We start from the raw sequence: 12,775 nt of genomic DNA, 5'->3' as shown, positions 1-12,775 counted from the left end.
ACACTACAAAGAAAAGAGGTCTACTCCTATAATACTAATTGTGGTTTTAACAGGTTAATTTTATGTTCCTCTAATCAGACATTTGCTCAAGATTTGTCTCATTTACCATGTACCAGGACAAAAACAGTTTTAACTCAATACTAGAAATATTTAGTGTTTGGGGGAATATTTTGATAGACCCCCAAAGATATTATTTGTCTTCTGATGTGTAATACACGCTAAGTAATTATGAGTCCAAAAACTCCGGGTGATGGAAGCTGGCATGGTTTCATGTCCTTTGTTGGAGATGACTTGTTAAAGACTCAGATATCTTGTCCCCAGTTAGCACTGAGCTGATGTAAACGTATTTACATTTATATGTAAATACATTTAGACACATTAAGAACTAAGAGCAGTTGGCTAGAAATATTACATCAATCATACCCTGGTCAAATCCTCCCCTGATTTACACCCATCACTCTTATGCAGAGGATTCACTGTGTGCAATCATGGTGCTATTTCATCCTCTGCTAACAAGTGAATAAAATGATCAAGCTTGTAACAGCTGTCAAGAATGATGAATTTATAAGCATTAAATGTTATATCACCCTTATTACAGCTTTGTAAGTACATGCATCAAGACTAGTCACAAGATTGGCCTCTAAAATCAACATGAGTCTATTTAGATTCCTTTGTTGTCTTACTTGTCTTATTTCAAACTATTTAAGATTTAGGATTTAAGGAAATCAGTGATAACTGTTAATGGCAAAGAGCACTAACCACACTTCCTAAACTTTAAGACATTGGCAATTTCTTTCCCTACAGTGGAGCAGGGAGACAGGGAATGTTGTTTACAATGCTGCTACTGCTCCTTCCTCCTCAGGGGAAGGACTCTTCTCACTTTAGCCCTGCTGCAGCGTAACACCGGTCCCGCAGGAGACAGTCCTCCATGAACTTCTCCATTGTGATCCTTTCCACAGGGAACAGTTCTTTGTGCACTCTTTCAACATGGGTCCCCTGTGGGGTCACAAGTTCTGTCAGCAGACTGGATCCAGTGTAGGCTCATCTCTCCATGGGCCCACAGGTAGTGTCAGGAACCTGTTCCAGGATGAACTTCCCATGGGATCACAGCCTCCTTTGGGCATCCACCTGCTCTGGCTTGGGGTTCGCCTTGGGCTGCAGGCGGATCTCTGCTCCACTGTGGAAATCTATGGGCTGCAGGGGCACAGCTGCCTCACCATGGTCTGCTCTATGCACTGCAGAGGAAACCCAGCTCCAGTGCTGGGAGAACCTCCTGCCTCTGCACTGACCTTGGTGTCTGCAGAGTTTTTTTCTCAAATACTCTCATCCTCTCCCCTGTCTACAGTTGCTATTGTGCAGCAAATTTTTCTCCTACCTAAAAACCTTATCCTAGAGGTGTTAACACTGTCACTGAGAACTCAGCCTTGGCCAGTGGTGGGTCCATCTGGGAGCTGGTTGGCTTAATCTCTATTGCACATAGGTGAAGCTTTTGGACACTTTTTACAGAAGCAATGCCTGTAGCCTTCCTCCACTACCTGAGCCTTCCCTCACAAAAACAATATTTTAGTAAACTGCCCTTTAGTTCCAGTGAGGCAGAGGAAGGCTACTCCACAACTTTCAAACTTTATCAGTGAAAAGAATGTAGGCTGTGGCAGAAGAACTGATAAAAGTAGCCCCAACATGATATCAATAATGGAAAAGGAGAAATTCCCATCCAGGGCATGATTTTCTGCCAGTGAACACCTCAGTGTGTTGGTGAAACCTGGGAACTGGCCCCTTCTCTCCCATTCTGAAGACTGAAGACTGAAGCTACCAGCTACAGGACTCTGGGAATAGGGAGGATCTAACAGCATATCGAAGGCTTAGAAACTTGGAAGACCTTTTGTAACATTTTAAACTATTTTATTAATGAGTTATCTAAATCTCAATCACATAATTAGACTATTCTACTGTTAAGATAGTTACTGAAGTAAGAAACTTTTAGCTCCATCTATATGGTGTGTTTCCTTTTGCCCACTATAAAATTTTGAGAGCGAAAACTGCTGTCAGCCTCAAAGTGTTACTTTTCCAAAGGCTCAAAATCCTAGAGATATTTATTATAGGTTGGATAAGGAATAGTGTCTTAGAGACGTGGAAAGATACTTCCTTACACACTTGTAGGTTTGGGTTCTTCAAGCAGTGCAGTGTGCAGAAAGAGATGTGGGTTAGATCATCTGATGGAAATTTAGAAAGAAATCTTTCTTCAGGAATAATGTTTCCATACCACTGAGAACATGGGTTTTTATTCTGCCAGTGTTTAATGGCTTACACAAGCCTCAAAGAAACCTCTCCACTCTTTGAATCTATCCCCGTAGGCAGTCATGTAATATAGATATAGAAGGATGCTCAGGAATAATTCCACAAAATACTCCCATAAATATATTGAAGACCCTCAGTACATAAATTTAAAATGCTTCAGTGTACAGAGAAGACAGCAAAAACACAAAGCAGTCTGAGCATGTCCTGTTTACTACCAGTGTAAAATAGGTGTACTATGTAGTTGTGTTTGTTGAGCTGCCTGGGTGTTCAGATCTTATTTCTACCATGAAGAGTGGATTGATCCAAAAAGAGGTTATTTTGGCATTCTTAAAAACCTCAGTCTTGTTTGTAGTGAAATCAGAATACATACTTCAAAGAAAGAGATATGTTTTCCTTTTCAGTATAGATATGACAACATAATCCCCTGAGTGGCTTTAAGCTACTGCTTTGTCTGGGTTTTGCATGTGAACAGCACAGGAAGAACAGTTACTTTCTGTCAAAATGCTGTGGGAGGCAAGTTCTTATCGGTGTTTGTCATGTCTATGTATACTAAACTAAAAGTGTTGTGTATCTTCTACATAAAGTCAGAATTTATTGTGAATATAACTGAAATATTGGCATTTCCAGTCAGGAAAAGATATCTTTCTTGATCTAAGTATTAAAAAATAACTTCTATAGCGAAAAAAAAAAAACAACAAAAATCCTACATAAAACTACTATTAAAATCAAAATTATAATGAGCACTCTTCTTGGTTTCTACCCTTTTTCTTGATCTTACTCTTCCACAATTCCTTTTGAGGTGGGTAGTTTCTGGCTAAGTTGGGTTTTAAGGCTCCTTTTTAATTTAAGATGATTGGGTACTGCAAAAAGTTATAAGCCTCTGGAATTATTTTGGGAATATATAATGTTCAGAATCCATAGGATGCTTTCTTCATTGTTCTGCAGCTCTGTATTACAAATGAATTTACTATGTATGATGCTTTTTGCTTATGGTATATACTCCTTCATTGCTGTCCTTCTTACCGCTAAAACTGATTCTGTCTTGGTCCTGGTTTGTATTTCTTTTAACTGACAATTGGTGAGATGTGCATTTTCATGTCTTGTATCAACATTCTGCCCTACCTCTTATCATCCCATGCACGCCCTGCTCTCTGTTGTGTTCTGTGCTGTTACTTCACAAGATCCCTGCTGTTTCCCTGGTAGTTCATTGTACTGTATTGCTTTACGCTCCGTTATTGCACTGGAGACATAAATCTGTCTTTCTGCACCACACAGCTTGGTGTTGTCGGCAAACTCACTGAGGGTGTGCTCAATCCCACTGCCCATCTCACCAGTCCCAGTTTTAATCCTTCCAGGGAGGAGCATCTTTCATTCTAGCACACCAGTTACCATATCCCTGTAATGCCCATAAGATCATAGCCCTGCAAATGCACATATCCAACTCCTCTTGCTTATTCCCCTTTATACATACATTGTTATAGAGATATTAAAGTTGGTGGTCCCATGAAATCAACTTACTGGCTGGAGTTCCTTTGGGCTGCTCTTCAGGTGTTCTCCTACAGACCTGCAATCCCTCTTCACTCTCTGGGCATCACTTTCTGGCTCTGGCATCAAACTCGTAAGAGTGAGATGGATTGAGGTTCCCCTCTCCAGCCACTTGCAGATAAAATGGCCAAAACAAAGCTGCTGGCAGGCAGTGAAAATTTCTAACAAAACTAGTTAATCCTAATGCCTTGAGAGGCTACCTATAACGGAGGCTAGGTAACTGTGTTAAAGGAATAAAGTAGGTATTTATGAAAAAGACCTTCAAAGTATACACCTTGGGCAGTACAAGAGCCTGGCCATGGCACCACCCAAGATCACACATTTTCGCACTCTAATAAATTTTGATCCATTTACATATTAGGGTTAATTGTCCAATTATGATTTCAGGTTATGAAGTTACATCCTCCCAGATTGCTCTCCTCAATTTGCTGCTGTTTATACTTTTTGGGCCTGAAGTTTTAACAGTGTCCTTGGTTCTCAGGCTGGAAAATGATTATTTTGTCTAACTAAACCGTGAGAAGAACTTGCTACCACTTTATAGGAAGTTCAGAGTTATATATTAATGCAGTACAGAATCTGGAAAATATGAAAGTTGAAACTTAAGGTATCAATCCCAGACCTTGAAAACTCAGTAACTAGCCTGTTACCATCAAAGGCACTACTACACTGCAGTTAAAACCTTCTCTGAAAATATGGCTTCTGCTTGCATTTTTACCATTTGGTACTTTAACCTTCCTGGGCATACTACAGAGCAAGGAGCTGAAACTGAGCTCTGAAGTGAAGAAACCTACAGTACCTATACGATGGATACAAGCCATGTAGACTCATCTAAGATTCCCTTTAGCTTTTAAGCTGCCTTTCCATATTTGAAAGACTTTTGTAAGTGTTTTGTCATATATTGCAAAGTCTGTCTACATGTTCTGGACAATAAGTGCATCTGAAATAACACTGTGTTTAAGCAAATAAACAAAACCATTGGTGTTAGATCTTATAATCTGGTGTTAGAGAATCAGTGAAGCCTTCCCTTGCACAAAAGGACACTGGGTCTCTGTAGTAAGACCTAGAGGTGCACTTACTGCCCTCAGGGAGCCTAAAAAAGCACCTCTTGTATATCTACTTAAATTTAGGTGTCTTTATAGTATTTGAGATGAGCTGACTCATAAGAGAAATCAGGAAACATATTTGTTTTTCTTTGCTTAGCAAAGTGGTCTGATACAGGCAAACTCATTCCGTCTGCTGCATTCATTCACCCTAATTTGCTACTTCTAATTCATGTATTTGGAGCACTGCTTTTCTCTTTATTGGGAAAAAAATGTCTTGTGAAAGAGATATATTGCATGAAAGCTTATATGAAAGCTTTTTTTTCTTCTCAGTTCCATGTGTCAATAGAGGTTTTGTCATTCCCATACAATCACATCTATGACTATCTGTGGCTTCAGTTAGTTTATACTCTAATAAAGATGCTTATATTTATAGCTGCTACTAGTGCTATGCAGCTCTTGTTTACTGCTTTGACTCTGTGATCTGTAAAACTCAAGCAACCGCCTGAGAACAGAGAAAGAAAGCAGCAACGTACAATGACGGACATACACTTTGATTAAAATTTCAGTAAATTTATTAGTCAAGAGATATCACCAAGTAAATTGATTTTAATGAAGAAGTACTAATATGTCTATTCAGTCCTATTACTTGGATAACAGTACCTGAGTTAGATCTAAACTTTCTCTATAATTTTATTTGGTTACATTTTAACAGCTGCTTCTTTATATGTGATTCTTTTACAGCATGATTACTTTGGAACAGCAATTTCTCTTAAACAAATTCACAGAAAAAAAATCAATCTATCTAGTGTTTTTTATTTTTATCTATTAGTAGTATATGATCACATGAAGTCACAAATATTTACATATGAAGATCTATTACCGAGCTCATGTCAAGCTCTGTAGTGATGTACATTGATTTCAAAGGATTTTGGATGTTTCTCTCTGTATATATTAGCTTACTGACTTATATGAAAAAAATGTTTATCTTTGAAATCTTGAGTAGCTCAGCTGTTCAGCCTTAGGAATTCTTATTTATCTTCCAAGCCTGGGCATTGTTTCTGCCATCTTTCCTGCTAACAAGGAACTTCTGCTGACCAAAATCCTTGTTTCATTTATGTCTATGGAAGATACTTTAATCAAGTGTGCCAGAATTAATTCCATAAGGACACATAACTTTGCTGCTGTTGCTCAGTTCATCCACTAAGCTATCTGTCCACAAAATAAAATGATAAACACATTCAAGTCAGGAAATATGGTATCTAACCTAATGTGGGGCTGGACAGCTTCTAGCTTTCCAACTCAATTCCTCTCTACTTGGATAAAATATTTGGTATCAAATCTGTGTTGCACATGGACTTTCTTGCTTACATGATTTGTCTTCCTCTTTGGCATTCTACACTCAAATCTAGAAACAGAGCTTGGTTAAAAATGTAAACAGTAAAGATAATACCCAATGATTTTTTACTGTAAACAGTAAAGATAATATCCAAATTTACTACCACACTACATAAAGAACAGTAACTTCCCAACCTTGGGAAGTTACTGTGCATCTATATAGAGGAACCTTCTCAAAATCATTATAGACTGCAAAAAGATAAACATCTACATTTTAATTTTGTCCTTATGGATTCAGAATTACGTTTGAAATAGTTTACATTATAAATAATTCTTTAACATTTATCATCACTATAAAGGAATCAAAGATTTGGATGCTTCTGCAGGCCAGCTTTATTTAACCATTCTGAAGGAGAGTTGTTTTATTGTACAACTTTGTTAAAAAGTGGTGGTGGATCATACATAATTTGCTTCCTTATATGTGTTGTCCTGCATGTTGACTTGTTACCAGTGGCAAGAACCAATTCATACACTGAGGCGAGGTATCCTTTTTATTCATTTGTACAAACCAGGGAGTTAGGTGGTAACCCACAAAAAGCTGGGCCCCATATAATCAATTTTTTTTATTATTTATACATGATAACAAATAAAGACATCAGCATTCATTTGTTGCAGATTCCGTAACAGATTCATTGATTAGAACTCAGAACTCTATTTGCTAGTCATGTCTGATACTGGTCAATGAGTCAGTTACGGTGCAGTTCTGCTGACTTCACTCCTGGTGGCTCTTTTCCAAACAGCCCATTTTTCTTAGGATTGTCTTCCCTGTTCCTTAAAACAAAGGATTAGTCAAGCATGCAACATTCACAATGCAGTTGCTTAATCTTAACTGTCCAGCTGAAGATACTGATTAACAACTTAAAAAATACCATTGCAGAATTGGTTCAAATTTTGAGGGGCTAAATTTCATACAGATTGCAGATCACAGGTGAATTTATCTCAAAACTTCATTTAAAGATTTAAATGTATAATTTCACTCACAGTGGAGTGTGACTAAATACACTTGGTTTTAGTCATAAGCTCAAGTTCTCTCCTGCTCTTTGAAATTTCCCTAGCAGACAATTTCTTTTATTTCCCTAGCAGACAATATTCACACATTACATTCTCCTGCTCTTCAAAAAGGATGTTTGTGAGGATCTGATAGGTAAAACTAAGTTATGAACTTACAAAGCTACAAAAAATACCTGTTTGTGTTTTCTATTTACATATGGAGGTTTATAGTTCATTGCAATTCATGCTTGTTCAAAAAAGTTGAACTGATGAGGAATTTATGTCTCATACATTATGACAGAAAGGAGCTATGTTTTCCTGAGTTTTCAGAAACTTTTCAAAAACAGCAATGACAAAAAATATTTTCATTTTATTTTAATGAACTTTTGCCAGGATGCATTCTGGTCACTACCTTTGTGTACTACTGGTCTCTCCTAAAGCAATGCCAGCTATCAGTTGAAGCCAAGGTAGAGCTTTAACCACAGAAAGGAGCACAGTAAGTCATCTGGCATTCACATGAGGAAACAATGGAATTTTGAGAACGGCACTTCTGCGTCTGTTATTATTTATCCTTTATCCTTTGTAACTTCAGTCATTACTCTCTGTAACTTTTCTGCAGGTGCAAAGATCAGCATCTTCAAAGTAACTGTTGTGCGTCTCTTGCAATTAATTGCACTTGTGTTCCTTCCTGCTGCATTCCTTCTACCCAGATTGTTTCCTTACTTCTAAGTTCAAAACAATTTTGACCAATCAACCAATTTTAGCCTGGTGGTGGGAAGATACAAAGAATGTTTGACCAGTTGAGGCTGAGTATGGAGTACTGACCTTTACAGTCAGAGTCTGGTTTATTACAAGTGCACTTGTGCAGAAATAAAACAGTCAGCTGTGCTGTACAACAGAAATTCAGAAATGCAGAAGAGTTAAACCACATTTTTCATCAGTTCAGCTTCTGCAAATTTTTAAGTACATAGTTTGCTAGAGCTAAGGAGAGGTTTTCTGCTTTACATCTCTCTCTGCAGTGAGATTTCAATGTCCCACTTTGTGAGGGAGAGCTGAGACCTTTCAAAGTTTTGCAGCATTTTATCACCAAAAGAAGCACTAAAACTATGGAACGGAATAAAGGAAAACAATTTCCTACTAATTTGTTTCACATTGCATTGACAAACTCCGGGGCAATTAAATTTTTTTTAATTATTAATTTCTCTGTACCCAACTAAAAATCATAATTAGCAGAAATATTGAATTATATTGCAACGTAACTTATTATCAGAAGTATGAAACATTTCAGATGCTTAAAAGAGATATTTCAGACACCTTTAATATAATGCAAATAGATTTCAAACACCTCTTCAGAATGCTGTGATAGGTTTTCATGGTAATACAGCAGCTATCTTCTGCTACCTCCTTTAGAAAAAGATAATATTTCTGAAAATAACCTGCTGAACCATATGTTAAGGAAAACTATAGTTTCCTCGATGGCTTTGAGCTACTGAGACTGATGACTTAAAAAAAATTTTATCAACACCCAAGAGCTGTGACATTTACATGTTTTCCTGTTGGAAATTGGTACTGAAAGAATAATAGACCTGACAGCTAACACATAGAGAGTTTTTACCTGGTTTATCACTAATCAAAAATGTATCTTTCAACAATTTGTCCTAGGGAAAATCTTTTTATGCAATCTCATTTTTTAAAGGGAATAATTTGGAAATTTATGCCTCTATCTGTCTCATTAGTTTTTTTCTGAGTGTGTGCAATAAGTAATTTCATTAGTTGAACCTTTGTAGCTAAAGGAGACAAATGGCCTCAGGATAATATTTCTTTGACTAGTTTAAATTGTAAAATTTAAGAGATTTAGTGGTAGAAAAATCTGATATGGTGTGTTAGGTGCAAGTCATTAAGAAGTTAACAACAGACTGTCTTAAATCTTCCAACAATATAGACAAAGCCTAATAAAAATCAGAATACAGCTTACAACATTTCTAACTATGGATAATTACTTGAGAACTACAAACAAAACGAAAATCATGCATATACCTTTACTTCCATTGGCAGAACAATTACTATGGACGAAAAAAATTAAGATATCAAGAAAAATATCACAGTATGAGGACAGAATGAGGTTGTGAGTCCCTATTGAAAATTGCACAAAAATTATCTATTTTTTCTTTTGGTAGGAAATAAACCAGTATCTTTCCACATATTCAGTATATTTCATACATGCACAATAATATGTACTGAGTTAATAAAACACAATATGTGAGTGCAGATTTTCCATAATCATCTCCTCACATACTAAATATTATAATTAAAATCATAAAGCATTTGATTAAAAAAAATCAAGTAATGCAGTTCAAGCAGTGTTCTAGCAGCATGTAGACTGGACCTAATTTACTGGCTTTTATTTTGTTTCGAAAGTAATAATTCCATTTTTTTCCATATGTTTTCCAACCATTAGACAATCTAATCAGCTATGCTTCAGAGTGTGGTGATAAAGGGAAAATAACTGAAGATTACAGGGCTGATACAGTAAAGTAGAAGGCAATATATCTGATTTCCCCTAAAGCTTAGTTGTCAGTGTAATGTTCTTTCCACACATATTAAGTGTATGTGTAGAATTGGAAAAGAAAGACTGTAGGCTCCACCTAATTTCTACCACTGCTTGAGACCAGAGAATACTCTTGCAGTATGTTGCAGGAATAGATAGGAAATTTGCATCAACTAAAAGGGTTTAGCAGTGCCTTCAGTAAATGTTTCCATTGTGGATTGCTTGAACAAATACTTATTAAAATGTCCTTCAGTGCTATATAATGTAAGCAGAAAACAACAGGGGATGAGAAAATTGTCATAAATATTTATATCTAAATATCAGCATCCAGTCTGTACTTGGTGGCAATACTTTGCACAACACACCAACAGGTCAGCCCTGGAAGAGAAGGATCACATGTAAAACTCTTTGTACAATCAATTTTGTTGCCGTGGTGTGTATATTATTTATGAATTCCCAAGTGAATTACCTCACAGAATTAAAAGTATGTTGTAGTTCAATTCCATCACTAGCTTGTATTTATCCGTAGCCCCATTTCCACATGGAAAGATGTGCATGGACTATATTTATTATCCGCTGTACCAAGCTGTTCTACAACATGTGACTAAAATCGACTCCAGGTAATGAAGTCATGACATCTGCCTCCATTTGTTACAATAACCATTTAATTACAGACCTGCAGCAATTTGCTCTGGCTGAAGATTTGTGTGGATTTTTTCAAAGGAGCATATGTGATCACTGTTAAAGGCCAAGGAGATTCTCTAGAGCTTAAATTCATAAGCAAACAAAATTAAAGGACAAGTACTTCTAGAATACATGATAAAACAAACTAAAAGAATACATATTTTGTGAGTTATATATGATATTAATATTATGAGATTAGTGTACTTAATCAGGTGAGTTATATCTTAATATTATAAATAGATATGACAGATATATACATGAAGATATATCTATCTAGAATGTATCTTCCAAATATATCTTCAGTTTTTAATTTATTTTTTAAAATGGATATTATAAATATACAGGGTTTTTTTATTTGCAGCCATTTAATTTCCTTTCTGCATATGAAATCATGGCATACTTAATCAAAACTATTATTTAAATTGCTCTAAATAAGAAAAATAAACAAAAGCATTGACATAGCATTATCTTTGATAGCAAAGAATTTTTTTACGTGATTTGGGTATTTTAATTTGCATTTTTCATATTATATTGTTCTGTAACAGAAAGTCAACATAGTAACGGACTCAAATTGTTCCACAGTAAGTAAGTTAGGTCGGCAAAAATGAACTTCAAGAATTTGAATTTTAAGATGATAATCAAGCTAGGGTCCAAGGCACTCTGCATGCCTGTCCACTGCATAATTATATATTATTGAAACTATTGAATATTTTTATATGCTTATTTTGTAGTGGAGCCTGAAGCAACACAGTGAAAATAACTACTGCAGTGTGCTCTCTCCGGAAAATGAATGAATATATATCTGTATATTTCTACCAGGCACAACTGCCCTTTTTGCATACTCCCACTGTTATCTGTCCTGGTGAGGGTAGGCTGTGATTAAAGTGCAGCAACAAGTGCACCATGAAACTGTAACTTGGGGATGCAATCGAGCCATAAGGTTGGTGCAAACTCTCCCTGACTTTTGCTAATATTCATGGTCATGAACAGTTCTACATTTTAAACAATGAAGACTTCCCCGCTTCCCTCCTTTTTCTGAAATTGAACCAAATTGTATGCATTTTGTGTCTTATATTGCCTCAACACTTTCTTACATCTTTTTCCTACCTGGAATATAAAATAGATTTTAGAAAATTTAGCATGCAGATATTATACTTTGAATGCACTCTTTTACATTCTTTCTTCGAAATGCCCATGGTTTTTATATAATACACTATTACCTTGCTGTCATTCCTTTCATGTTCAAATTAATGAGATTTTTTTGTACATGCATCCAAATTGTTTGATATTCTCTGATAGAGATGCTTTTAAAAATTTTCATGTAAATACAGATGTAGAAGTCTAATAATAATATTTTCAACTGTGACAATCTGCAATATTACATATTCAGCACTGTAATAAAAAAATGGAAATATTTGTTAGTCTTCTAGTTTTGTAGATCTATTTCAACAAAAAATTAATTTCTCCAGATCTAATAGACTAATTTAGTACTTCAAAGCATTGTACTTATTATATAAGACTCATTTAACACACACTAGTGTCTTCCTAATGATGATTAATGATAGAGCATATAAAATTGGATAAAACCCTTTTCTTGTTCTTTAATTTCATCTTAATTCATAGAAAATGCTGCTTAACTGCTTAAACATTTTTACACTTATAAATCTGTAAAAGGAAAGTTTAATTCTTGTATATTGTTAACCTTTCTTTAAAATCTGAATGGAAATTCTGATATTTGCAAATGAACTTACTATCTGCAGAAGTTCTCATTAAATACTAAATACTATAGTTCACCTTTTATCAAAATTGAGTATATTTATTACAATAATAATAACAACTTCATTTTAGGGCCACACACATTTTTCCTCAAGGTAGCCTATGAAACTTCAGGATAAAAGGGAAATGATGCACAGGAAAGGCAGACGAATTTTAAGATAAATTTTAGAGACTTTCTTGTACTTGACACTATAAAAGATCAGGAAGATAGGTAGCAAATGTTGATCATTAGGCAACAAAATTTAGCTGTGGTCCTAAGTCATACCAAGTTATTCTATACTGTCCTTAAGACAAGCTAAAACATGAAATCAAGTTAAAAGGACAGGAGAGAAAAATCATGAGGTATAGCTTTGAGATGCAGCAGATATAACAAAGGCCCTGACCATTTAGCATGGTCAGGCATTTACATTTTAAAAGGCATGTCAAATAGTCCATATTTTTAAAGAAGAATGCAAGTAATAAAATAATATTAGCTGCAGAAAATGATAAATATTCT

The sequence above is a fragment of the Hirundo rustica genome, chromosome 1 (genome assembly GCF_015227805.2).
Source record: "Hirundo rustica isolate bHirRus1 chromosome 1, bHirRus1.pri.v3, whole genome shotgun sequence".
Classification (NCBI taxonomy): domain Eukaryota; kingdom Metazoa; phylum Chordata; class Aves; order Passeriformes; family Hirundinidae; genus Hirundo; species Hirundo rustica.
Note: the sequence above shows the minus strand (reverse complement) of the source record.